Raw genomic sequence first — 25,970 nt, forward strand, 5'->3', positions numbered from 1 at the left:
TATGCTGTGCCTCTTTTGTATTGGTCCAAGTCCCTATATAGTTTTTTCATCTTACATTCATATATTTTTGAAATATTAGATTCAGCATAGGAGAATTGTTTAACATACAAATTCTCCCACTGAAGAATAAGTAAGTCATTTTTAATCAAAGTATTTAATTCTTCCACCTCCTTAATTAAATAAACCAACTTCTCGTCATTAAATTTCATCAACACAGACATATACTTAAAAACACATTGGTCAAATAAACTATTAAAATCTGACTTAACATTTTCAGTAATATTCACACCCATAGGTAATTTAGAAAATCTGAGTCCCATCGGGACTACCTTTAACTCTATACATCTGGAAAGATAGGCATTGTCCAATTTAATACTGTTTATTAGAACCAACTTTTTACCCAAATCATATATGAAATCCTTTAAGGTACCTTTAGACTTCTCCTTTGAAGTGTATATTTTGTCACTGATCTCTGCAGTCAGATCAGTATCAAAAGAACAGTTCTTATCAATGAATGTTTTGAACAGATCTGAATTTACATGTTTCATATGTTTACTTTTGCTGTTACCACTAACATCAACATCGTCCATCATACCATTGTCAACAGTGTCAATATTAGTGTCCATACCCTTTGCTGTAGTACCATCTATGTCCAAACCCTTTGCTGTAGTACCATAAGTGAAATGTGACTTCATTCTTTTAGGCTAAGTGCCTATACGATAAGCTTCTTCATTGACATCACCAAATGAGAAATCAAATGTGAAGTCAGGAGTACCAATTTTACTACTACTCCTTTGAGAGCCTGCTAAAGAGACAGGAGGTATATCCAAAGAAATAATGTTTGTACTCACAGTATTTGCCATAACAGTACTTTTACAGGAACCCTGTCCATTAGCAATGGTTGTTGAATATGTCGACAAATTGGACAGTCTTAAAACATCTTCTTCGCAGTTAGTATTCCCTCGACCAGTATCAGTAATACGATTCTTGTTGTCACGGCTATGTTCTACCTCTGAACTGTGGTAGTTATTTTTCCCTTTGTAAATATCTAAGAAGGAGCTGCTTAGTTGATTAAGTAGGGTAGTAAGCTTGCTTACGTCTCCCCTCAGTTCAGTCAATTCAGCTTTCACCGACTGATAATCCTGGTGTGCAGTCAATTCAGCTTTCACCGACTGAAAATCCTGGTGTACAGGACTGTGTAATGAATCCAATGAGGTTTTCCGATCAGACTCCATGAGACCCAACTCAGAACTCAACTGAAGCAAACAGTGCAGCAACCATAGAAGTTCAACTAGAAAAGAAAAAGCAGCAAATGCACTGTGTGCAAAATTCCGTCTCTGTGTCTTGGGAATTCGCCACTATTCAACACTCATAACAGTCCACAACACCTTCAATGAAACCAAGTAGAAGTGAACAAAAGTTTATTGTAATGCCAACAAATAAAGAATGGTTAAGCACTTTCACTTGAATAAAACAAGCTTCCTCAGAACACCATAGCTTGCATCACAGTTGTTTAAATAACATTTTTGGCGCCAAATTTCAGTTTGAAATTTTAAAGCTATACACACATCCTATAACCATTGTTCTCTATTCATAAAATATTAAATAATATTCATATTATTTCTAAAAACTGTGTTGATAAAGTAAACAAGTTAAAAAACTGAAAAAATGTTAACAAAAACATTTAGATCATATCAAAACCTGTTTAAAAACACCTTAGCTATGAGATGCACAGTGTTTTGCCAAGCATAACCTTAAACCATACTCACCGGCATCCAGCCACTGCCTTGCTGGTATCCCAGAAGTACCTACATTGAGATGAGATAGAGTTGATGTCAGTGGCCACAGCTGTGGCATTGCTACAGGAGGGTGCAATATTACAGTAAAACAACAGCTGAAGTCCACAGTACTACAGATTATGGACAACTGATTATCAGTACTACACAGCAACAGATTCCACATCTCACATATGCATGACCTACCTATACAGATGCATACAGAACAGTGGTCTACTGATATGCCCTGGAACCTTACCTGTATGCTCCAGGTCTGATGTGTGGGTAGAACCCACCTCCATGACTGTATATGTCTGTAGCTATTGTGGGTGGGCAGGTGCCACCAGACTCATGAGCAGCTACTCCACTCTGGTGAGGGGGGAAATGGATGTTATGGCCCCTCCGTTGCAAGGTGGCCAACCCGCATGGCAGCTGCACGGCGACATACATGGTGGAGCAGGTCACTACAATGATGGCGGACCTGCTCCTATGTACAGCTGTGCATCCCCACCATATTCACCCTGCGGAACACATCATTCCACATGGCGGTGCGCTCATGCTCATCATGGCTTGTCCTTGAGAGCAGTAGCTGGTAGTGCTGGATGATGCTGGTGAGTATTATGTCATCCTCAGCTGCACTGTATGCTGGATTCCTTGAGTGTGCCATAGTCCCTGAAAGTCATAAAGATGGAAATATGTCTGAGCAATTCATATGGCATGTTTATCATAATACAATACACATATCAGTCTCCCACCACCATATCAGCTCCAACTTAATGTTCACACAACGCAAGTGGTATGGCTCCAGTTTATCTACCATTGGGACATATATTGTATTGTACAACACTTTCTGCTATGTATTTATAGACATGATCCCTGTGGGGACACTAGAGTTGCTTGACTGTTACAGAGTATTTCACCTGCATGCCATTGTCACTGCCACTATGTTTCCACATATGTTTGTGGTATGTGTGCTATGTGATTGCTACACATTTGCCATTCTGTGTTATTGGGGATATCTATGCATGCTGTTGGACATGTTCTGGGATTGTGTGGACTATTACAACCCACATATTTTCCATAACAGTGACACAACAATATGTGTAGGGGTTACTTGCCAACAGGAACACTGTTCCCACCTAATGTGGACATGTTACCAGTCCACATCACATCCACGACCCACCAAGGAACCTCATTATCTACTGTTCCAGCACTTTCGTCATGTGGAACCACCTCAGGGGTTGGAGTCCCCCCCGCCCATGAAGCACACACAGATATATGTCTGTCACCCACAGTTAGGTACAGAGTCTGGTGCATAGGGAGCTCCACAGAGACATGGGGTATGTGCTACATCACCTGGAGGCATGCAGTACACATACACAAGGTTAGACATGAATGTTTCTCCTGCTCAGCCCACAGCCCAGGCACCTTTATCACCATGTAGATGCTGTCGTAACTGTCCATTGGTGGGCTCCATGTTTCCTTTTTTCCCATATGAGGGCTCAATGGCCTCCACATTCCAAATGAAACTACCCATCCACAGTGTTTAGCCACGACCTGTGTCATATACCAGACCTGTATGCTGTCTTGTTTGTCACCCAGCCAAACCTACATACCAATATGTGCCTACTACCCTTCACCAAAATATATATCCCACCTTCTCAAACAATTGCAATGTGTTCCCAACATGGGTTACACACCACACTCCACACTCCATTTTGCAGCCATGTACTGGTGTGTGGATATGTTGTGTACTGATGTGTGATTTTCTCTCACACATGTCATGGCAGGGAACATGTATTGACATATAGAAATATATATATATATATATATATATATATATATATATATATATATATATATATATATATATCTGTATATGTATTCTGTATATATATATATATATATATATATATATATATATATATATATATATATATATGTATATATTTATATGGTTCCCCTTCATATGATCAAATTTCTCTAAACTCGGAAGTCATAAACTGGAACCCAGAATCTCAAATTTAGAGAAACTCGAACATATGAAAGGGACAAAAAAGAAATTAACACCTTTCAAATGTTTTCGCCGGGGGGCTTTGCCCCCCTGCACCCCCACACCCCCACTACTTAAATATACCTACTCCGAGATTGCACTATAGTGAAGGAAGGGGAAATCTCCCATTCCGCGTTATACGCGTAAGCGCAAAATGGACGATTTTCCAATCCACCGCTATAGTGCGGTCACGAAACATTTACATTTAAACTGCTAGGGTACAGGGGGACCTGGCCCCCTGCAATAAAGTAAGTTAACTTTTTATTTTTTAAACCTAAGGCTCCCATTCACAATTTCGAGTGAATGGAAATTCGAGATTCTGGTCTCGAGATTATGAATTTTGAGCTTTCATCCATTCGATCTCTCTCTCTCTCTCTCTCTCTCTCTCTCTCTCTCTCTCTCTGTCTCTCTCTGTCTTTATGTCTCTCTCTCTCTCTCGCTCTCTCCCCCTCTCTAGCTCTCTCTCTCTCTCCCACCAGTTGCTAATTGCATGCAGCCTGGTATGTAGTACTTCAGATAACCACTGTCATGGCAACCCAGTACTATAAATTTCTGACTTCTGTGGGCATTTTCCCTTCACCTTTCCATTATGGATGACATTCTTCCTGTGTGTGGACATCAGTGCTATAGACAGCAGGTAGCAATACCTCTTACAGCAGGACCTGCAGACACAGGCCAAATACACATTTGGGTAAGGTTCCAGTCCTACAGACAGCATGAGTAGTGTTGTGTGCATTGTATCTTGCTGGTCTTACAGGGTTTCTGTGTACATGGTACTTTTGCATGGAATGTTGTCTATCTGCATAGCTGTCAACTGTGGGCCTATCCATATGATAACAAGAGGATTGGCTGTTTGGTTTTGTCTGTGCACCACACAGGTATTGTCCCAGATATATCAGTGGCATTCTGTTTGTTGAGTGCTATCAGTACATGGCTACATCCATTTGTATTTCAGTGTTGTATTCCTGCCTAAGGGTATGCTGCAACAAATCCTGTAACACCAGCAATTTCCAGGGTGTGTAACAGCAATAATGCAAATATGGCCCTATGTTCCTGCTGCTGTCCTCCAAATATATGCCAGTCTTTGTCCTGCTGTGATACAGAAAGGGGTTGTTAGGTAATGGCCTATCATTATTTACTGCTAGCATTACTGCTATCATCCCAGTCATGTCATGGACTCCAACACCAACTGTTGGGCAAAGTCCATATATATGGGGCAACAGCTGGACAACACATTTGTGCCCTTGTACATTCCAGAGGTCAGTGTGTGGTACACAATATTCCTTGCCCTTGTACAGCCTTTTATGGAGGGGGGGGTCAATGCCATTAATCTAGGCTGTGACACCTTTTCAGGGATATAACTGTTAAGACAAGTTATATTCAGTGTGATAGTGAAATGTTAGGTAAAGCAATGTTATGTACGAAATACTGTGACATTACCACAAGTGCTAAATTTCCGCCTAGGGCTTGACTACAGGGTGTAATTGGAGGCTGCTGAACTACTTCTGTAATTTTGATTGTTACTTATCTTGAAGGCAAATCCTGTGTCTACTGTTGTACTAATTGAAGGTCTTGGCCTGCACAGCATAGTATAGTATATATTCACATTGCTTGCATTTACTGTTTTGTGTGGCCCTTGCATTCATCACTGTTACATATTTCAAAATTTATGTAGTGTAAGTACTGGCATACATTATTGTATTGTACACAAATAAAGGTTTTCTGTGTATGCATACCTGTGTGTCATGTCATGTCCTTTGAATTGTGGGTGGGTATATGTTTAATGTAAGTATTCTCATTTGTGGGAATGTTTGCCACACTACACATTTCACATGTGACAGTTACAGGGCTTGTGGCTGAGTGATATACTTTGCACCCAGTACTTCCACAGGTTCATAGGTAGGTTCATAGGTAGGTACTAGGCTATTGGCCCTAGGGCCTATACAAGCCTGGCCAAAAAGGTACTCTGGCTTTCGCCACCCATGAAAATTATTTTCCTGTGCCCCTGTCAAGCAGAACCACAGAAGTGATCCCCGGGGTGAATTTTCTATTACCCATCCAATCATCAAGATTTTTCTTGAATAGTGTTAATGAGGAGCTCTGTTTGACAAAGATAGGTAGCCTGTTCCAGAGTATGGAAAATCTCTGGGACAGGAATCTATCCCTCCAGCATTTTCTGTTTACTGTGGTGACAAGGTTTAGGTCCCTAGAGCGTGTAGCTTGGAGTGATTGGAATTTCTTTAAGTGGAGCATGTCCAACAGCTCTGGGTTTGACATAGCTTTGTATGTTAGGCAGAGATCACCTCTGAGTAGGCGATATGCGACGGAGTAAAGCTGGAGTTTTTTGAGACGGTCTGCGTAAGGCATCTGTTTGAGGCCAGAAATCCTCTTTGTGAGGTATTTATGCGGCCTTTCCAGTTGTTGTAGATGTCTTGTGAGGTACATACCAAAAGGGGCGTTGTACTCTATAATGGGTCTAATGAGTGATGAGTAGAGGGGAACAATGACCTCTTTTTTTCTGGATGAGAAACCTTTTGTGATGAGGTGTGCCACGTAGAAGGATTTCCTGACCACTGTGGTGATGAGATTATCAAAGGAGAGACTACTGTCCACCTGTGTCCCAAGGTCTCTTATCACACTTTTGGTGTTAAGTAGACTACCACCTATGTGGTAGTTCATGGGTACAGAGTCTTTACCAAAGGGAATGACAATGCACTTTTTGGCATTGATCTTGAGACCATGTCTTTGACACCAGGCATCTGTCTCAGTAGGATGTCCGCATCATTAGGAGTTTCAATTATGGCTCCTAGTTTGCAGTCATCTGTGAATTTAGTTAACCAAAGACATTCTGTGTTAGCCTGTACTTCAGAGAAGTAGATACCAAACAGGAGAGGACCCAGGACTGAACCGTGTGGTACTCCACTTGTCACTGGTCTGAAGTCTGATTTGGAGTCTGCTACTTTCATGGTGTGGGTTCTTTCAGTAAGCCAGTTGGCAACCCATCTTGTGACATAGGGATTTATGCCTAGTTTAGTGAGTTTATCTATAATTCCAGAGTAGGGGATGGTGTTGAACGCCTTGGCAAGATCTAGATAGGCTGTGTGAACCACCTTACCCTCATCTATGGCTTTGGTGACTATTTCAAAGAAGTCTATCATACAGTTCATGTAGAAGGCAGCCTGGGATGTTGTCAGGTCCCATGGATGCTGTGTTCTTGGCTTTGGAGAGTAAAGTTTTTACCTTTGCAGCCGTGATTACAGGAACTTTGCATTCTTCCGGTATAAAGATGGGCCCTTTAGTGGGTGAGAGGGGGGTAAAGTTAGCAGTGAACCTATCTGCCAGGATGTTGGCAATATCAGTTGGTTCTTTATATTTAGTGTCATTGTGCTGTAACTCAGAGCAGATCTGAGTGTTGCCATTGAGATTTTCGACATAGCTATAGAATGCTTTATGGTTGTCTTTAGAATCAGTGGCAATTTTGTTTTCATAACTAGCTTTGGAGGATTTTATGAGGGATCTCAGCTTCTTACTGAGGCTGACCAGGGAGTTCCTCCAATCATGGGATTTTACTCTTTTTTGCAACAGTTTCTTTCTTCTGTTGTAGAGTTTGTTTATGGCAGAAGACCAAAAGATTGGCTTCCTTTTTTTGGAGGATAGCATCTTGGTTCTGTTAGGGATAGCACGATCCATGCACTCATGTAAGTGCTTATAAAGTGCATTTGTGAAGGATTCAGCAGTCGTACCTCTATTGTCCATCTGCATGGGTGTCGTGAAGTTTGCCACTTCTGTCTTAAGAAGCGTGAAGTTGGCTTTGGAGAAAATTTTTTACAGTTGTTTTCCTAATGGGGGTGGGACCAGGATGTGGATGTCTAGGGTGATTAGCTTGTGGTTGGATCTGAGCAACGAGGAGCTGACCTCTGGTGTGGAACACCGGTCACCCATGTTGATGATGACCAGGTCTCGGATATTGCTGCCCCTGGTGAGGGTGTGGATAAGTTGATCCAAAGCATTGGAATTGATGATTTCCAGAAAACGTTGAGCAAAAAGTTGGTACATGAGTAGTTTTCCCAGTTAATGGTAGGGTAGTTGAAATCACCCATTATTAGAGTGTTGGGTTGTACCTTAATATTTTCCAGTGTATCAAGAAAAGAGGAGTGGGAATCCTGGGGCATGGTGGGGGGTCTGTAGCTAGCTACAATCTGGATTGCGGTTTTGCCCAGAGTTAGTTGAACTTGGATAATCTCGGATGCATTATGCTGAGCAACTAGCTTGGAGGTGTGGATATCCTTAATGAATATGGACACGCCTCCACCTTTAGTGTTGCAGTCCGGGTTTGGTGGCCGACAGGTGTGGTATGAAATATAGTCTGGTAATGCAGGGGTGCTCTCTGGAGCTTTGAACCAGGTCTCTGTCACTGCACAGATGTCAATGTTGTCCATTTTAAGGAGTGCCTCGAGTGAGTGCATTTTGAGGTTTAGACTTCTAGCATTGAGTAGCATTACCCTCAGATTTTGCTTCCTTGTACCTGCTATGGTGGTGAATTTCATTTGAACCTTGTCTAAAAAAGGCACTATAGGGGTGGCAAGAGCCTTTGCCAGTATATGGAATCCCAAGGGTGACAGGTGCAGGCCATCTCTGGCAAAGCTTCTACATATGTATGGCTACTAATAACTTTTGTCTGTGTATATGTGTATGTACCTATATATATATCTCATATAGCTATACATATATATATATATATATATATATATATATATATATATATATATATATATATATATATATATCTATATATATATATATATATATATATATATATATATATATATATATATATATATATATAATATACATATATACATATACATCATATACTTATAAATATACACACACACATATATATATATATATATATATATATATATATATATATATATATATATGATATATATAGATATATATATATATATATATATATATATATATATATATATATAGTAGGACTGAGGTCCCCACCCATGGGCAGTCACCACTGCACATTCACAGCCCCGAAGGTGGCTGTGCTGGAGGCTGAGCCGCAGAGCCAGCCTAATCCTCTAATTGTGACACATGGCCCTCAAGTTGCTGTAGAAGATCACAAATCTGCTCGTTTATCTCTCTACACACCACGCCCCCGACCTGACGATGGGTGACAGGTGCCTGTCCGCACCCACTCCTGGGGGGGTGAGCCCCATCCCCTGAGGTGGTTCCACCCGAAGGTGGTGCAGGACCAACGGACAAGGAGATGTGGGGTTGGGCCCCAGACATGCTGGTGCCCGGTGTCTTGGCCAGCTGAGGTGATACAGGTGGGTCCACTGGGTCAGGACTTCCCAAGTGTGCTATACTGTGCAGATTTCAACATCATATATGTGTTAGTAATAGTCAATACATTCCAGGGTTAGGTAATACAGCATGCATAAATATTCCCATTAACCCAGACACCAGATACGGAACAGTTGCATAGCAAACAGAACACATGCATATATGGGATCACAGTGGTAATACGAACAGCATGCAGGTGCATTGATGGCACCATGACAACAACGTTGGAATAATTCAATATGGCACATGCATGGGAACCATTAGAATATTTATCAAATGATTGGCCATTATCAGAGTCGGTACATACCAGTTGTAGTGGGTATGCTGATTATTGTTGGAGATAAGGTGGGGGGAGAGAAAGATGTCAATTAACAAGTAGTATATTCCTATACTCAACATTACTTTCTTAGTCAGTGTTATCTGTACCTTACAAGTCTTACTACACTATCCTATAGACCTATACTGGACACTGATATGGCTGTCAACATCATTACACATGAACCGGTTTTACCTTCAGTATACACCTCTTACTTGATATACCTGTGGAGGGAATGTTTGTTAACACTGACTAACTGTTTGTACACATACGCCTGGATTCCGGGTTGATGTTTTAGACTATGCTATCCAATTCTTTCTGCACAGACTCTGGCCATGTGTTGACCACATGCTGTTGTGCCTGGAGATATCTGGAATATTGCCCTCTTCCACCTTTAGTGACCTGACACACACATATACATGCTTTCCTACACAGTTATATTATGTAGCACAGTACAGGTGACAGTGACCAGTGATACTTTCTTATTCAGAAAAACTGCAACACTCACAATCCCCTACAATACCAAGGTGGACAGTACCAGTACATGCTATATTGGTCTGTATTTATCAGCACATTGTTTGCATCCAACGTACCTGTGGGAGCAATGTTTGTTAGCACTACCTGACTGTTGCTACACAAAGTTCTGGATTATACATTAGTATTCTGCACATACTACTCACTTTTTTACTTTACACACTCTGGTCACAGCTTGACAACATGGGAGTGTGGATAGGACATACTTGCAATATTACTCTCCTAACAGTTTTGGGGGTTTTTACAGTGACAGGTGTGTTCTCATGATTGTTGACAATCACTTGTATTCCCTGTTTGCTGGCTATACATCTGGGATCATGCCACAGACCTACCAGGTGGACAGGAGGACAGGCAGCAGATATGGGCACATATACTGGACATTCTGGTCTCATGTGTACAGTTGAGGGGTATGAACCTGTATGCAGTCTAATTCCACTCCCAAAATTCAGATCATGGCTGTATCTGCTACAACTTAAACACTGTCCATCACAGTTGTGTCTGCTATATTGATATTGCTGTATATCTCCAAACAGCTTTCTATCTTATTAATCCCCTGTGCTTATGCATTCTAACCTTGTATAATAACACTCTTTTACAGATTTCCTAGACAGTTATATGTTGTAGGACTGTGTGGGTGACAGTGATGTGTAGCACCTCAATATTCAGTGCAACTGCATATCATTCTTGTATTTCTGGGCACAGTGTTGGTATCTGACAAACCTGTGGGAGGAATGTTTATTAGCACCACCTGAATGTTCCCACACACAGTACCAGATTCCACATTACTATTATGCACATACATCTCACTCTGTTACTGTACACATTCTGACCACGTGTTAACAAGTTGGGGTGTAAATGGGACATACGTGACTTCTTAGTCACATAAGATACTGAGGAGTAGCTATTGTGCCAGATGTTTGTCATGGATGTACGTCAATCAGTTGTATTTCCTGTTTGCTGCCTATACGTCTGGTATCATCCCACTGATTTCCCAGGGGGAAAGGTTGATAGGCAATAGATATGGGCCACTTTAATAGACATTCTGGACATATCTGTATAGTTGTGGGGTATGATTCTGTATGCAGACTACTACCACTGGCAGGATTCGAACCGTGGCTGTGTATGCTAAAAAAACAACACTTCACGTCGCAGTTACATATGCTATTCATTTTTTATTGTCTAGCTTTTTTTCTGTTTATTGTCTATGTGTCTCTCAGTTGTACTAAATGGCCTCTGGGGATTACACCTGTCATTTACAGGCATTCCTACACATTCGATTTATGGTGCATGGTGTTGGTAACAGTGCTTAATACAGTAGTACTATTGCATGATTGCAAATCTACATTACCATATGATACCAGAATATAGATATACAGTCCAGCAGTTGGACCTCTTTTGTCAGGAAATTACACTTTTCTTGCCATACTAACAATATGAGACTCTTCCTGCCATATTCTCTAGTGTATGCAGTACTTGCCTTGAACAATACATGTTTTATACTACCAATTACTTTACTTCCACTTTTATTTTTATTTCCTATGACAGTAAAAGCATGAGTATTACTGACCTGCCTTGCATCGCAACCATGCCAGGCATCTGATGTGGGCCTCATGGTTAGTGGCCCGCTACATTGCAGCTGTGGGGGACATAAGAGGAATATTTAGCCATACCTATCCATGATATACCTGAGCTGGCAATTATTAAACAGGTTGTGGACTGATAATTACACACAGCTGGGACATCCCCTGATGCTCTAGCCTCTTGGAGCCACTCCTCCAAGAGGTCCTCTTTCCACCTCTTCAGGTGGGCATAGTGGTGCCTGACCTGCTCACCAGTTCAGGGTATGCCAGTGGCACTGATGAGGTCATGGGCGAGATGGTCCCAAACCTCCGCCTTATATTGGGAACCCTGGTACTGGCCCTGCAGCAGTCTCTGTGCATGATCTTTAACTAGTAGTCCAGCCATGACCTTGGACTCTTGCATGCACCAGCGTTGCACCCGGAAGCGTACTGCTTCTCCCCTTACTGCCATAGTGCCTGCAAGGGGAAGCTACAACCAGTTATGAGCTGTATTCCCGCCTCTTGGGTTTAAGTAGGGTCAGTTTCACGCATGTTTCCATGATTGGCCAGTTTTGAAAAGGCTAAGCTATGGGCACACTTGCTTACCTAAGGTTGGCACTGCTTAAAGAGGTATACCACTAGGCAGATTGAATTGGCTCCCCTACACATTGCTTACACTTACTAAGTTGAGCTGTGCTGCAGTTTGCATTGCTTAATAGTTAATTAGCACTATATTTGCCTTTTGGCAGTGATTTATTATTCATTACAGGTTATATATGTGTCTGGTATCCATGATTCATGTGTACATACACTGTATGGGGACCTGGGGACTTCTACACTTTATTACAATAACACCTCAAATCTATGCTTAGTGCAGTACTCCAGTTCACATATTTATGTTCTGTGGCAGGTTATACAACATCACACTGTACATAGATTCAGTTCACGTGTTTGGTTTGATTTTCCTGTGGTGAGGATTAGTTTGCTGATACCTCATTTATATGTGTAGCTATGATGGCTTAGTGGTTAACTACTGTGACTGTGGTATGCAGGGTCCTGAATTCAAGCCTTGCAGAAGCTGTTTATTTTGCTGCTGGGCAGAAGACAGGCCGCTGAGTACAGAGTGATTAAGGCACTTTAAATCAGTTGTATGCGGGTTTGCGCAGAGCTAAGAAATGTTAACCTTCTGTTACAGTTTCTTGCACTCAGTTGGCTTCTACTTTGCTTAATCTGTGTAGGCAATGCTTACCCCTGAGCAATCACACTTAAACATGCTTACTAGTGCTTATATATGCTTACTACTGCTTATATGTGCTTAGACCTGCGTACTAGTGCCTTATTCATTATGACATTGACACTTCACATGTGCATTTAATGCAGTACTCCCGTTTGCATTTAAATGTTATTTAGTAGGTTATACAGCAGAAAAATGTAAAGAAATGTTCATATACAAATTTCACATGGAAAATGGTATGTGCTGGAGTGGGACTCGAACTGGGAATGCCTGCTCATTAGGTAGATGCTCTGAACACTACACTATTGCTGTGCTACTTCATTTGCATATATTTCCCATGTTATACTCTTCAGCCTTTTAAGCTGCTTTAACCATAGCTAAGTGATGGGCACACCTGTGCAACTACGGTTAGCTGTATTCGGAGTTTTAAAAAAAAGGGTTTTCTTCTTTTTATTTGTATGTCCTGTTGCTATTGTACGCATGGGGAACTGTTGGTGGGGATATGCGGACACCTATGAGCGGTCTCACTCATTTATTTACACTTTCTGCTGTTCTACTTTGCAAGGGCATGTTTATTGTGAGAGCTCTGCTCTCAGACACGCCCCCTGCACTCATCCACACTCCATGTAGGATTGGGAGTTCAGGCAGCGTGCCTTCATTAATATGCATGGTGTGCTGCCGTCCTCCTCCTAAACTGCCGGTTCCATGCAAGACTAGACTAGTCCTGCACAGAAGATTAGCAAATCTGGGGGATTATTTCATTCTTAACAACCTGGATTCATGAATTTTTAGACTTGAAGGAGGGACTTTCATTTTGAATTGAAAGGGTGCATAGAACACTGAGGAAACCTGCTTTTATCTCAACAACTACTTCACCTAGATCCATAGTTATAGGTTCATAAGTTCATAGGTAGGTACTAGGCTATCTGCCCAAGGGCATTTTTAAGCCTAGCCAGAGTGTGTCAGCTTTTGCCGCCCCATTGATTAATTAACTGAACCTCTGTCAAGCAGAGCCAATTAAGTGATCCCAGGGGTGTATTTTCTGTTACCCGTCAAGGCTTCTCTTGAAGAGTGTTAGTGAGGGGCTCTGCCTAATGTAGTTAGGAATTTTGTTCCAAAGCATGGGGAGTTTCTGCGACAGGAATCTATCCCTCCAGCATGTTCTATTTATTATTGTGGTGAGGTTTAGCTCACTAAAGCGTGTGGCTCACAGTGACTTGGATTTCTTTAGGTGGAGCATGTCCATCAATTCTGAGTTGGACATGGCTTTGTAAGTCAGGCAGAGATCACCTCTGAGTAAGCAATATGACACTGAATATAGCTGGAGTTTTTTCAGTTGGGTTGCATAGGCCATATGCTTGAGGCCAGTAATCCTCTTGGTGAGGTGCTTTTGCGGTCTTTCCAGCTGTTGGAAGTGTCTTGTGAGGTACATCCCAAATGGGGCATTGTACTCTATGATGGGTCTGATGAGTAATGAGTAGAGGGGCACTATAACCTCTTTATTTCTAGATGCAAACCCCTTAGTAATTAGATGGGCAACATAGAAGGATTTCCTAACTACTTTGGCAATATGATTGTCAAAGGAGAGATTACTATCTACCTGAGTCCTCAGATCTCTTATTACCTCTTCTGTATTAAGGGGGCTGCCACCTATGTGGTAATTCATGGGTGTTTTGTTTTTCCTAAATGGGATGACTATGCATTTTTTGGCATTTAGCTTGAGGCCATGACTTTGACACCAGGTGTCTGTCTCAGTAAGGCCTTTTTGAAGGATGTCCATGTCAGCCGGAGAGTCAATTATGGCTCCCAGTTTGCAGTCATTGGCAAATTTGGTTAGCCATAGTCCTCCTGTATTTGCCTGTACTTTTGAGAAATATATGCCAAACAGTAGAGGTCCCAGAACCAAGCCTTGCAGGACACCACTTGTGACTGGTTTAGAGTCGGACCTGGAGCCCGCTATTCTTTCCGTGTGAGTTCTGTCTGTAAGCCAGTTGGCAGCCCATCTTGTGACATAGGGGTTTATGTTCAGGCTGGTGAGTTTTTCTATAATACCTGAGTGAGGAATGGTGTTGAATGCCTTGGTGAGGTCAAGGTAGGCTGTGTGAACCACCTTTCCCTCATCTATGGCCTTGGTGACTGTCTCGAGGAAGTCAACCAGGCTTAGTAGGCATGATATGCCCTTAACAAAGCCGAACTGGGTTGGGTCAAGTGTTTGGAGGTTCCCAATGTCTTTGTTAATGAGTTTCATGATGATGCGCTCCATAGCCTTGCAGACCAGGCTAGTCAGGCTTATGGGGTGATAGTTACCAGGGTCAGTTGTGGCCCCTCATTTGTGGAGTGAAATACCTGTTGCTATGCACCATTCTATGGGCATGTAGCCTGTGGAGAGGCTGAGGGTGAACAGCATGTTTAGGTGGGGGGTTAGTTCGTTCTGTAGTTCCTGCAAGACGCAGCCTGGGACACCATCTGGCCCCATTGATGCTGTGATTTTGGCTTTTGAAAGGGCTGTTTTCACCTGTGCTTCTGTGATTTCTGGGACACTGCACTTTTCCGGTATTGTTGTGGGCCCTTTTGAAGGTGAGAGGGAGGTGAAGTTTGCACTGAATCTATCTGCCAGGATGTTGACAATATCAGTAGGTTCAGTATATTTTGTGCTATTTTGCACTAGCTCAGAGCATATCTGCGAGTTGCCACTTAGATTCTTGACATAGCTAAAGAAGGCTTTGTGGTTATCTTTTGAATCCTTAGCTACTTTTCTTTCAAAGTTAGCCTTGGATGATTTTATGAGGGACCTTACTTTCTTACTGATACTGATCAGGGATGTCTTTCCTTCTTGGGATTTGCTTTTTTTCTGAACTAGTTTCCTCCTTCTGTTGTATAACCTGTTTATGGCAGGGGTCCACCAGACTGGTTTCCTTCTCTTAGGGGAGTGAGTCTTGGTCTTGCTAGGGATGGCATGATCCATGCATCCTTGTAGGTGCTCATAGAGTGCAATTGTAAAGGATTCTGCATCTTGGGCAGTGTTATCCTTTAGCATGAGGGCTGTGAAACTAAATCCTCTGCCTTAAGTAAGGTGAAGTTTACTTTAGAAAAGTTTATCACTGTGGTTTCCTTGGTTGGGGGTTGTGGTGGGGTGTGGACATCCAGGGTGATTAGTTTATGGTCTGATCTAACCAGTGATGGGTTGACCTCCGGTACGGAACACCTGTCGCCCTTGTTGGTGATGAACAGGTCCAATATGTTGTGGCATCTGGTAGTGGAGTTTACCAGCTGATCCAGGGCATTTGAGTTGATAAATTCCAGGAAGCGCTGAGCCTGGGAGTTTTTACTCAAGTAGTCTTCCCAGTTAATGGTAGGGTAATTGAAATTGCCCAATATCAGGGTGTTCGGTAGGACCTTCATGTTTTCCAGTGTCTCCAGAAAGGCGGAGTGGTGGCCCTGGGCATGGAAGGTGATCTGTAGCAGGCCACAATTTGCATTGCAAATTTGCCCGATGTTTGTTGCACATGGATGATCTCAGAGGTATCATGCTGCACCACTAACCAGGAGGTGTGAGTATCCTTGATGAATATGGATACACCCCCTCCTTTTGTGTTTCAGTCCGTGTTCTGTTGCCGAAATGTTTGGTATGAGTTGTAGCCCAGTAGTGCTGGAGTGCTCTTTGGAGCCTTGAACCAGGTTTCAGTTACTGCACAGATGTTGACATTCTCCATACTTAGGAGTGCTTCGAGCTCATGCATTTTGAGATTTAATCTCCTGGCATTGTGTAGCATAACCCTCATTTTTTACTTGTGTTGTTTATGGTGGTAGGTTTGAATTTTGAGCCTTGCCTAAAAAAGGCACTATGGGGGCAGCAAGAACCTTGGCCAGTATTCGAAAGCCAAGGGATGACAGGTGCAAGCCGTCTCTTGTGAAGAAACGTGGCTTGTCGAGCATGTCATCCCAGGCTAACAGACACTGGATCCCCTTTGAATGACACCAAAAGCTTAGCCAATTGTTGAAATTGATCATTTTTTCTTTATACTGAGGTATCATTCTTGGTGAGGGCAGGATGCTACACAGGGTCAGGGTCATACCCGCCTGGGCTACATGATCAGAGAGCTCTTCCATGTCTCTTTTATGTAGTCCAGGGAGGTACATTTCAGGTCATTCACACCAACATGAACAATGACAGAATCATATTTGTACTTTTTCTGGAGTGACCTGAGTGCTTGTGTTATGTGGCGGATTCTGGCTCCTGATAGGCAGCTAACAGTAACCTTCTCCTTGTCCAGCCTAGTGAGTGGGGAGTCAGTGTGCCTGACTATCGAGTCGCCTATTACTAGTGTGTTAGGTATGCTATTTCGCCTTAAGGGCTGTGATTGTGCAGCACATTGATTTTGTGTTTTATGTGTTGTCTGGTTTGTGACTGGAGGTGCAGGTTTTGTGGGTGTCTGCTTTGGAGCTCTCTGATGCTTTTGCAGGTTTTTATTTAGAGCCTCCAAGTATGATTTCGTGTATTTATGTGTATTTTTTGCCAGTGCTGGTTTAGTAGGTCTATGTGAGGCTGGAGGTGTGGTGCAAATGTTAACCTTCTCCTCATGACTGTCTGTTCCAGTCTTGGGTGGAGAGACCTTAGCCTCCAGTTTGGCTGTATAATTGCATCTCTCACATATGTTAGTATTTTGTGGTAGGAGGAGAGGGCTGTCTGTGTACATGAGGCAGCTGTAACATTGCCTCAGGATACCCAGATTCACCAGCTGGACTGGAGAGTACACCTGAAGTTGCCCTTTGGTCATGCCTGAATTGTAGGGCAAGCTGCTTAATCGCTTGGTTGGTGAGGGGTGTATAAAGAGCCTTACCCTGCTGGGCAGCCAAGTGTTGGGGTATATTAGTGCTTGCTATTAGGTCTGAGCAAGTGCTGGACTGTAGGATGCTTTTGGAGTTCTTAGGTTGAGAGTTAGACTAGTTTCAAGTGAAAAAACTGAAGAGGAGACTTAGTGGAGCCGGGAATAATTTAATCCTAGCTAACCAGTGCTGCCCAGTGCACAAACCGTGCAAATGCAGTTTTTAAACTACTAACTTCTGGGCTGGAACCACTCCTCCAGGGACAGATGGCTGCTCAAAGTTCCCCTCTCTGACAGGTGAACAGAGAAACTTCCCTCTATCCAAGTAAGGTATGGGCAACTCAGAAACTTGTAACACAGCCCTGAATTCAGCACTAGCCTGAAAACTGGACTATGCTAGCTTAGAAAGGTGGGAAACAAGATTTTTTTTTTGAAAAGATAAGGCAAAACAGTAAAAAGTACACTTAAAACAGCTTTAAATGACTACAAGCGATCAGAAAAGGCTATCACAATTTCTTTCATTTCTGGACAAGGAACTAATATTAAAATCTGCTTGGAGAAAATCACCCTTAAAATGCAATCAAAGCCTGATAAGGTTTGACAATGATTATTCTTCCAGAATACTAGAACAAAGGAAAAAAGTCTGGCTAGTAATAAAACTGTTGAAACAAAACAACATTAAAGCACAGCTGGTCTTTCCAGCCAAGATAAAAATACTTTTTGCCAATGAGATGAGAACCTTTAATGACTTAGAAGAAGCTACTATTTTCATCAAAAACAACAACATAGTGTCTACCCAGAAGAAATGGAATGGATGGCTACTACTCTTAAAAGAATAAAAGAAACAAATCCTTGGACTGATGCTAGAAAGAAGAAGCAAAACATTGATTCCAAGATAGCTGTCCCAAAAAAACAACTCTTACAACTACATCTCTCAAAATATCAACTGATATGGTACATCACTTGTCATCTGTTTTTATTTTAAAAAAGGAGGGTTTCAACAAATTACCCCAATTCAGACAATTGCAGTGAGTGTGTCAGTGAGGAAACACTTATAAAATGTGGAAATAACTTCAGTGAGTTTTTAAATGAAACAAAACCACACATTTATCATTTTTGATAAATAATTGCAAAAATCTCATGCCTTTGCTGAAAACTATTGCTTCCCGTCATGAATTTGTATCACACATTGAAAGGAAACTTATAAAAAATACAGTATATAGATGGCATGTCTGAGAATACAGCAGTGATAAGGGAAGAATGGATACAATACCAAGAGAAGGCAGAGCTGCATTTGTGCAAACATAGTCATAAATACAGGTGTCTGGAGCATTTCTGTCTGGGTCTCTGCTGAAAACTGGCTTTGTTCCAAGTCAGACTTTCCCGGTAAACAAATGCTAAATAAATAAATAAAATAAAAAAATTAATGGTTGTGTAATCACTCATTGCACTAAGTATGCAAGCCACATATGTACAACCAATTGAGAAAGTCTAAGTACATGTCCTGTTAATACTGTAGAGGAGATGCAAATTGCTTGTATGCACATAATTTGATTGCTGGTCCAAGGCTGTGTCTGTGGCAAAGAGTGATAACACACTCCAACTGTGTTTTGTAATTTCATTACTCTGATGGTTCAACTCCAGAACTGTTTAATTGCTTAAAGTTCTAACTACATTTTTGGTCCTTTACATTTGCATAGTGCACTGCTTAGTGGAAACACAGTCAAATGCATAAATATTTAAAAATTAATGTCAGTTGCCTTAAGAAGCACAATCATGCTTAGTGGCATTGTGCGGTGGTCAGCACCTTGGATGATAATGACAGCAAACAATACACCTGTGTCCCAACTGTGTGTGTGCAGCACAAGGTGTAAAGATGTTGAGGTACACAAAACAGAAGATAGGTAGACCATGTTTCAAGTTCCACAGTATTTTTTTACTGAGAAATGATCATAATGAGTATTAACAGAAATAATTTATATTTGCTTTTGCCATGTCATTTGCATGTTGCTCACTTGTGTTCTAACAGGGTTCATGCTGAAGTAAAAAATGAAACTCTGTTGTTTGCAAAAATGAAACATTACTTGCTTTGCCTTCCTTCACACAAACAGGCTAAGTAGAGTTGTGCAGCTGTTAACACTCTGGATAGTACTGACTGAAAAATTACAACTGCTGTCTCACTTTGCCTGTAGCACCAGGTGTAAGTTTATTACCAGAACACCAGTAAGCCATGGTTCTAATCCAGGTTATTCCCCCCTTTTTTATTAATGGTGCCACACTGTAATTTATAACAGAAATAACAATATAAAGGTAATTATATGTAACAGTAAATATGTATTGCAGGTTGATTGAGCATACACATGCAAACACATGGTATTATATGTATTATATGATTAACTGGTGTAGCATGACAATTATGGTTCTGTAATGATCAGTGCCTTTTCTGACCTTGGATGGATTTCATAGTTTACTGACAGTCATCTACACACCTCCCATAACACAAGTATAGTTGTAAAATAGAATGTACTCTGTGGTTAGAACCAGAATTCAAAAATCTACTCTGAAAGTAATACACAAGTATATGCATTTCCAGTATATTGTCACACATTGCCACTGCAGCACACCAGAGAATGCATAAACAAGGACCATGTCATGTCAGACACATACATGGTTAATTGAAGAATAGTACAACTCACTATTTAAGGTGTATATTATTAATGACCATGGTTGGGAAAACACTTCTTCTGTGGCGATGCGGGGAAAAATATGTGGAAATATATGTAATCCCTAATTTACAAAGGTTTGAATCCAGCACTGAACAAATTATTTTTATTAGTGTGTAAGGCCCCGCAATATATGTGTCAAGTCATAAAATTGACCCCCCCCCCCAAAATTAACATCTTAAAAGGCAGTCATTTAACATACCATTGTTGACCATTGGGCAAACTGGTGTCAGGTCTATCAGCATAAATGCCTTAAATTAATGCCAAATATCACATTATCCATCATATTTCATAAACTGCCTCCCTCTTTGACAATGTCTCTGTCTGCTAAACATCTCACAAACAGCACGGTTGTGCAGGTTTGCACACTGGCTATAAAATGCAATATCATGACTCAGTGGGAAAATACTTTCACTGTTGTAGGAGCTGTGCAGACATGGTTGGAGCTGGGAAGGATGGTGCCCAATTCATGGAACAAAGGTGGGGTGTGTAGGACTCAAAAATATTTATTGCACAGCTCATAAAGTGCTACAGTCATAGACTGCTGCAGGGGAACTATATTGAGTTTCAATATAAGGCTGAGGCTTTGAACAGTCTGGCCAAGACTGTTTCCAGTAAGATTGGCGTAGCATGCACTGGGGAGCAATGCAGACATCATTATAATGACCTAAAATGGTTGCAAGCAGGCACAACTCAACCAGTGGCTGGATGAGTTTAGGATTCCTGACATCCCCAGTTGCATAAGTATACAGATAAAGAAATGTTAACTGAAATGGAAAGCTGTAGATAGCCAGAACTGTTATGCATAATGCTTTCACCTGCACAGGAAATTTCAGTGAACAGGGAGGTGCAAGCTGAAAGATTAGAAGGACTCAGAGAGGGAAGGGGTATGTATACAAAACAAATGAACATGATTGTATTAAAATTATTGCTCTGTCATACATTACTAGCAACTTAAGCATGCAGATCTTAACTATAAATGTAAGCATGCATGCTTTCATATGTAGCTCTAGGTAATTGTATTAGGCAAGTATAACAGTGTATTCAGATTGGGTGGGTTCAATTCCCACAATACAAAAATGTCATTATTTAACATTAATTCCAGAAAAATTGGATTTAAAGTCATGTTGTTAACTTAATCTCTATTATCTTTAAAAGTAATATCTGCATATTGCAAGGATTACTTGTTGCAATTCAGAATTGTATTTTGGATTTGGAAAGCTGTATAGCTAATATAAAAAGTATATTTAATTGTAATAAAGAATTTATGTCACATATAATTTTTCTAATCATCTGTTTCCTTTCGTCTCACTCCACCCTTTATCACTCTTCTTTATTTTTATATATGTGTACACACCATTCTGATGTCATACATTTCTGACAAAAAAATGACATGATTTGCAGCACATGGAGGTAGGCCAACCACTGTGGTTCAGCCTGCTAACCCTCCCCCAGCTGCCGCACCAACACGCAGTACATCTGGGAGAGTAGTCTAATGGTTGGGAGGGTAGCCTAATGGTTAAGGTGTTTACCTTACAAACACAAGGTACAGGGTTTGGATCTCACAGGGGATAACTGGCTAGGCTTAAAATGGCTCACAAGGGCAGTTAGCCTAGTACTAACCTAACCTAACCCAACCTAACATAATCTGGGATGCAAGCTGGTAGTACTGACTCCACAGTCCCTGAACTACCTGACCTATCAACATCAGCTAGCATTGCCCTTTTAGCTGGTGCATTTGTACCCTCCGGAAGTATTGTTGGAGGGAAGGATTACATCATCTGCCAGGAGCTGCCAGGGAGAGTGGGTGATGTATTAGAAACTAGCATTGGTGCACACCTCTGCTGTCTGAAGAAGTTGTTCCTTAGAATGCAGAAAAGACACCCACATGAAGCAATTCAACAGGGAGGGAAGGAAGGGGGCAGTGATAAAAGTTCTCAGGGTGAGAATTAGATTCTCACTATTCCCATACTTGAAGGGCATGTGTCTCCAATGTCACCTACCAATTCTGAATCATGGTGTCCACCAACCTTGTGTGTACATCACCTTCCCTGTGCATACCTCTTTTGCAGAATGTCCAGATTTTTGCCTCATATTTTTGGTCTGTTCTTCATAAAATGTTCAGTTTTTTGGCAAATAATTGAGGATTGAAGTCATTAAATAATACTAAATAATGACAGATATTTGAGTTTCAGACTTCATATCTTTCAGAAAATACATAATAATGCAAAAACTGTTATTCTAACAAATTTCTATGTTTATAGTAGCAATATTTAAAATACGTCCCTGTTTTTTGGGCCTTTGTTTTCCATTATTTCTGCCGTTGTCCAGATTTCTTGCACTGAGATTGAAGGGTATATCCCTGTGTCTGTCTTGTTTGTCCTGTTTGACTGCACCTGCTTCCTCGCCTTTCCTACTAACATGACCCTGACCTTCCCATGCCCCTTCATTAATATTCCTCTCTTCTTGAAATCCAACAAAAAAGACACTTGTCCCACATAAAATTGTCCCACACATAGCTCTCCACTTCATATATGTGCCTTCTTGACACACTTGGTTTGGTCCAATTGGTTATACAACAAGAATGTATTGTTGTCACCCATCTGTGTTGTGATGGCAGTTCAAATTCATCCAATCTTTTATAAGTGTTCACATTATAGTGTTAAAGAAGTTGATAGTTATGGTTCATTCCTAATTCCCTCCTGCAAATTCCTTAATTCTTTCCCCTTTCTACTATCCCCTGCTTGCCATCACATTTCACCACTTTCATATCTACCCCATTTTCACACTTTTAATCTGGTCAAAAATAAAATCACACTCCTCACACATGACCAGAAATGGCCCTATATAAAACCCTCTCTTTTTGTTCTATGCATTTGCATGAAGTTTGACATCATGCTCCAGTGATGTGTGATGATGAATGGCTTTTCATATTCAATGGCAAAATCTGGTAAGATTTTGACTTCAGCCACACTAGTCCAGTTGTCACCATACAATGCTGCTTAAACACACTGCTCTAGATAATCACAGAGTTAAACCAGTATAAAAGCAATACTTTGAAACATTTACTCTGGCAGTTATTTAAACTGCTGAATGCAATAAAATGCAAATGACTTTGGGAGCTGTTGACATAAATCACTGGGCTGAAGATTTTTTTGGACAATATCTTCAAATGTTCAATTCCAGATGCATCTCTCATCATTTCTTAGTGTGATGATATGTGTTTGATATATTTAATCACCTACATAGTAAAATTTGCAAAAGTTAAGATTTTTTATAGAGCTATATTAATTACTGTCCTAATATGAGTGTCTGTAGTGACATCCATCCCCAGTGCTATCACATATTTATCTAACCTTGTTCTGCTTACCATATGCCTATGTTCCCTCTCCTATGCCTTATGTACCTCTGTGTCACCCATCTCATGCTACAAAGCATGTAATGTTGAAAATGGCAACACACAAAAACACTGGTGTATGTTCATCTCTCCCTATATTCATCCCATTTTTTCAACTCCTCTGTACATGTGTGTATCTATAGATCAGTGGATGATGTCTGCAGAATGACTTGACTATGCTGATGGATAATATTAACATGTTACCTTAATTCAATAGTTTATCATTGCTCATGTACTGTGTACTATTTTAAAATCAGCTGTGGGATTCTGTTTGTGACATATTCAGGTGATGTTGGATGAAATCTTCATCTAATGTGATGTGCAGACTACCTTTACTGTGACAAAGCATACTGCACACACTTTTTAGGATATATGGCCAGACACAGATAGCATATCTGCTGAGTTAGAAATAATTATTTCAAAATATTTACCACCACTTGTCATTTCTAGAAAGCTACACACAGAAATTGTGATTTGCAGCGAGGCTGCAAAACAGCTAATAGTACAATTATATAGAGGTAGGCATCAATAACAAAAATTGTAGGAGACATATGCATTACTGTAGTTATACATTGTCACATTTGCAGTAATTATTTGCAATTACATACGTAATGCCATCCTGCCACCATCTATTAAAAAAAATGATTGAACTTGATTTGAATTCTGGGCTATCTATGCCATGACTTTACAGCTCTTACACCTGCTGACACAGGGAAAGATAGGCAGCAAGTGTATTTTTTACACTCAGTACTGCCCAGATTGCTGACAGCCATGCATCACCACTTAGCCTGTTTGAACAAAGGAAGGCAAAGCAATAGAAATATTACTATTTTTCCATTTAAGCAGGGAACCACATTTGCTCATCACTTTAACTCTGTGCAAATGGGAAAGGCAATAACAACAGCTCTTATGGTTCACTCAAGGGTCTTTACAAGCCTAGCTGTTAAATTCCAGTATGACACCAGATGAGAGATATTGTCTATGCCCAAGGTTCTTCTAGCAAGGACTACCCATCTCCACAAGATAAGCTGGGGTAATCCCAGGCAGAAATTTATGGCTTCCCATCCAGTCATCCAGGTTGCACTGAAACGGGTCATGGAGATGTTCTAATTGATATGGATTGGAAGCCTATTCCAGAGGGGTAGCAACCTCTGAGAGATGTTTTTGTCTCTCCAGTGGGTTCTGTTTATGTTGCACTCTAGATTGAGGTCCCTGGAATGGGTGACTCTAGTTCCATTTGACTTATGGATGTGCAGGATTTCCAACTGATATGGGTCAGAGATCACCCTGTAAACTATATAAGTCATTTCTAAGTAGTCTATACTCTATTGAGTACAGTGACAGCAACTTCAGTCTGTCCATATAAGATACACTGGAGACCATACATTTTCTTAGTTAGAAATCTCTGAGGTATCTCAAGTTGCTGTAGGTGTCTGGTATGGTATATAGCAAAGGGAGCATTATATTCAAAAATAGGCCTGATCAGCAATGAGTACAGGGAGGTTATACCCTGGTTTCCTCTTGAGGTGATGCCTTTGCTAATCAGGTGAGTGACATAGAATGCCTTCCTCACCAAAGTAGACACATGGTGGTCAAAGGTGAGGTCAGAGTCAACTTGTGTTCCTAGGTCTCTCACTGCTGAATTGTTACTTAGTGTATTATTATTTATTGTATAATCAGCATGGCCATTGTTTTTACCAGAGGGAATAATGATGTATTTTTTAGCACTTACAGTGAATATAAAAAGTGTGCACACCCCTGTTAAAATGCCAGGTTTTTGTGATATTTAAAAAAAATGAGACCACAATAAATCATTTCAAAATTTTTCCCACCTTTAATTTGACCTATAACCTGTACAATTCAATTGAAAAACAAACAAATCTGTTAGGGGCAAAAATATAAAAAATAAAAAACAAACAATAAGCTGGCTGCATAGGTGTGCACACCCTTAAACTAATACTTTGTTGGAGCACCTTTTGATTTAATGACAGCATTCAATCTTCTTGTGTACACACTTGCCATCAAGTAAAGAGACTCTAACCCCAAATAAAGTTTCAGCTGTCCTAGTAGGATTTTCCTGACATTTGCTCAGTTGCCTGCTACAGCAAAAGTCATGGTTCACAGAGAGCTTACAAAGCATCAAAGGGATCTCATTGTTGAAAGGTATCAGTCAGGAGAAGGGTGCAAAATAA

This window comes from Protopterus annectens, chromosome 2.part2 (assembly GCF_019279795.1).
Source record: "Protopterus annectens isolate FY-2018-M chromosome 2.part2, PAN1.0, whole genome shotgun sequence".
Lineage (NCBI taxonomy): Eukaryota > Metazoa > Chordata > Ceratodontiformes > Protopteridae > Protopterus > Protopterus annectens.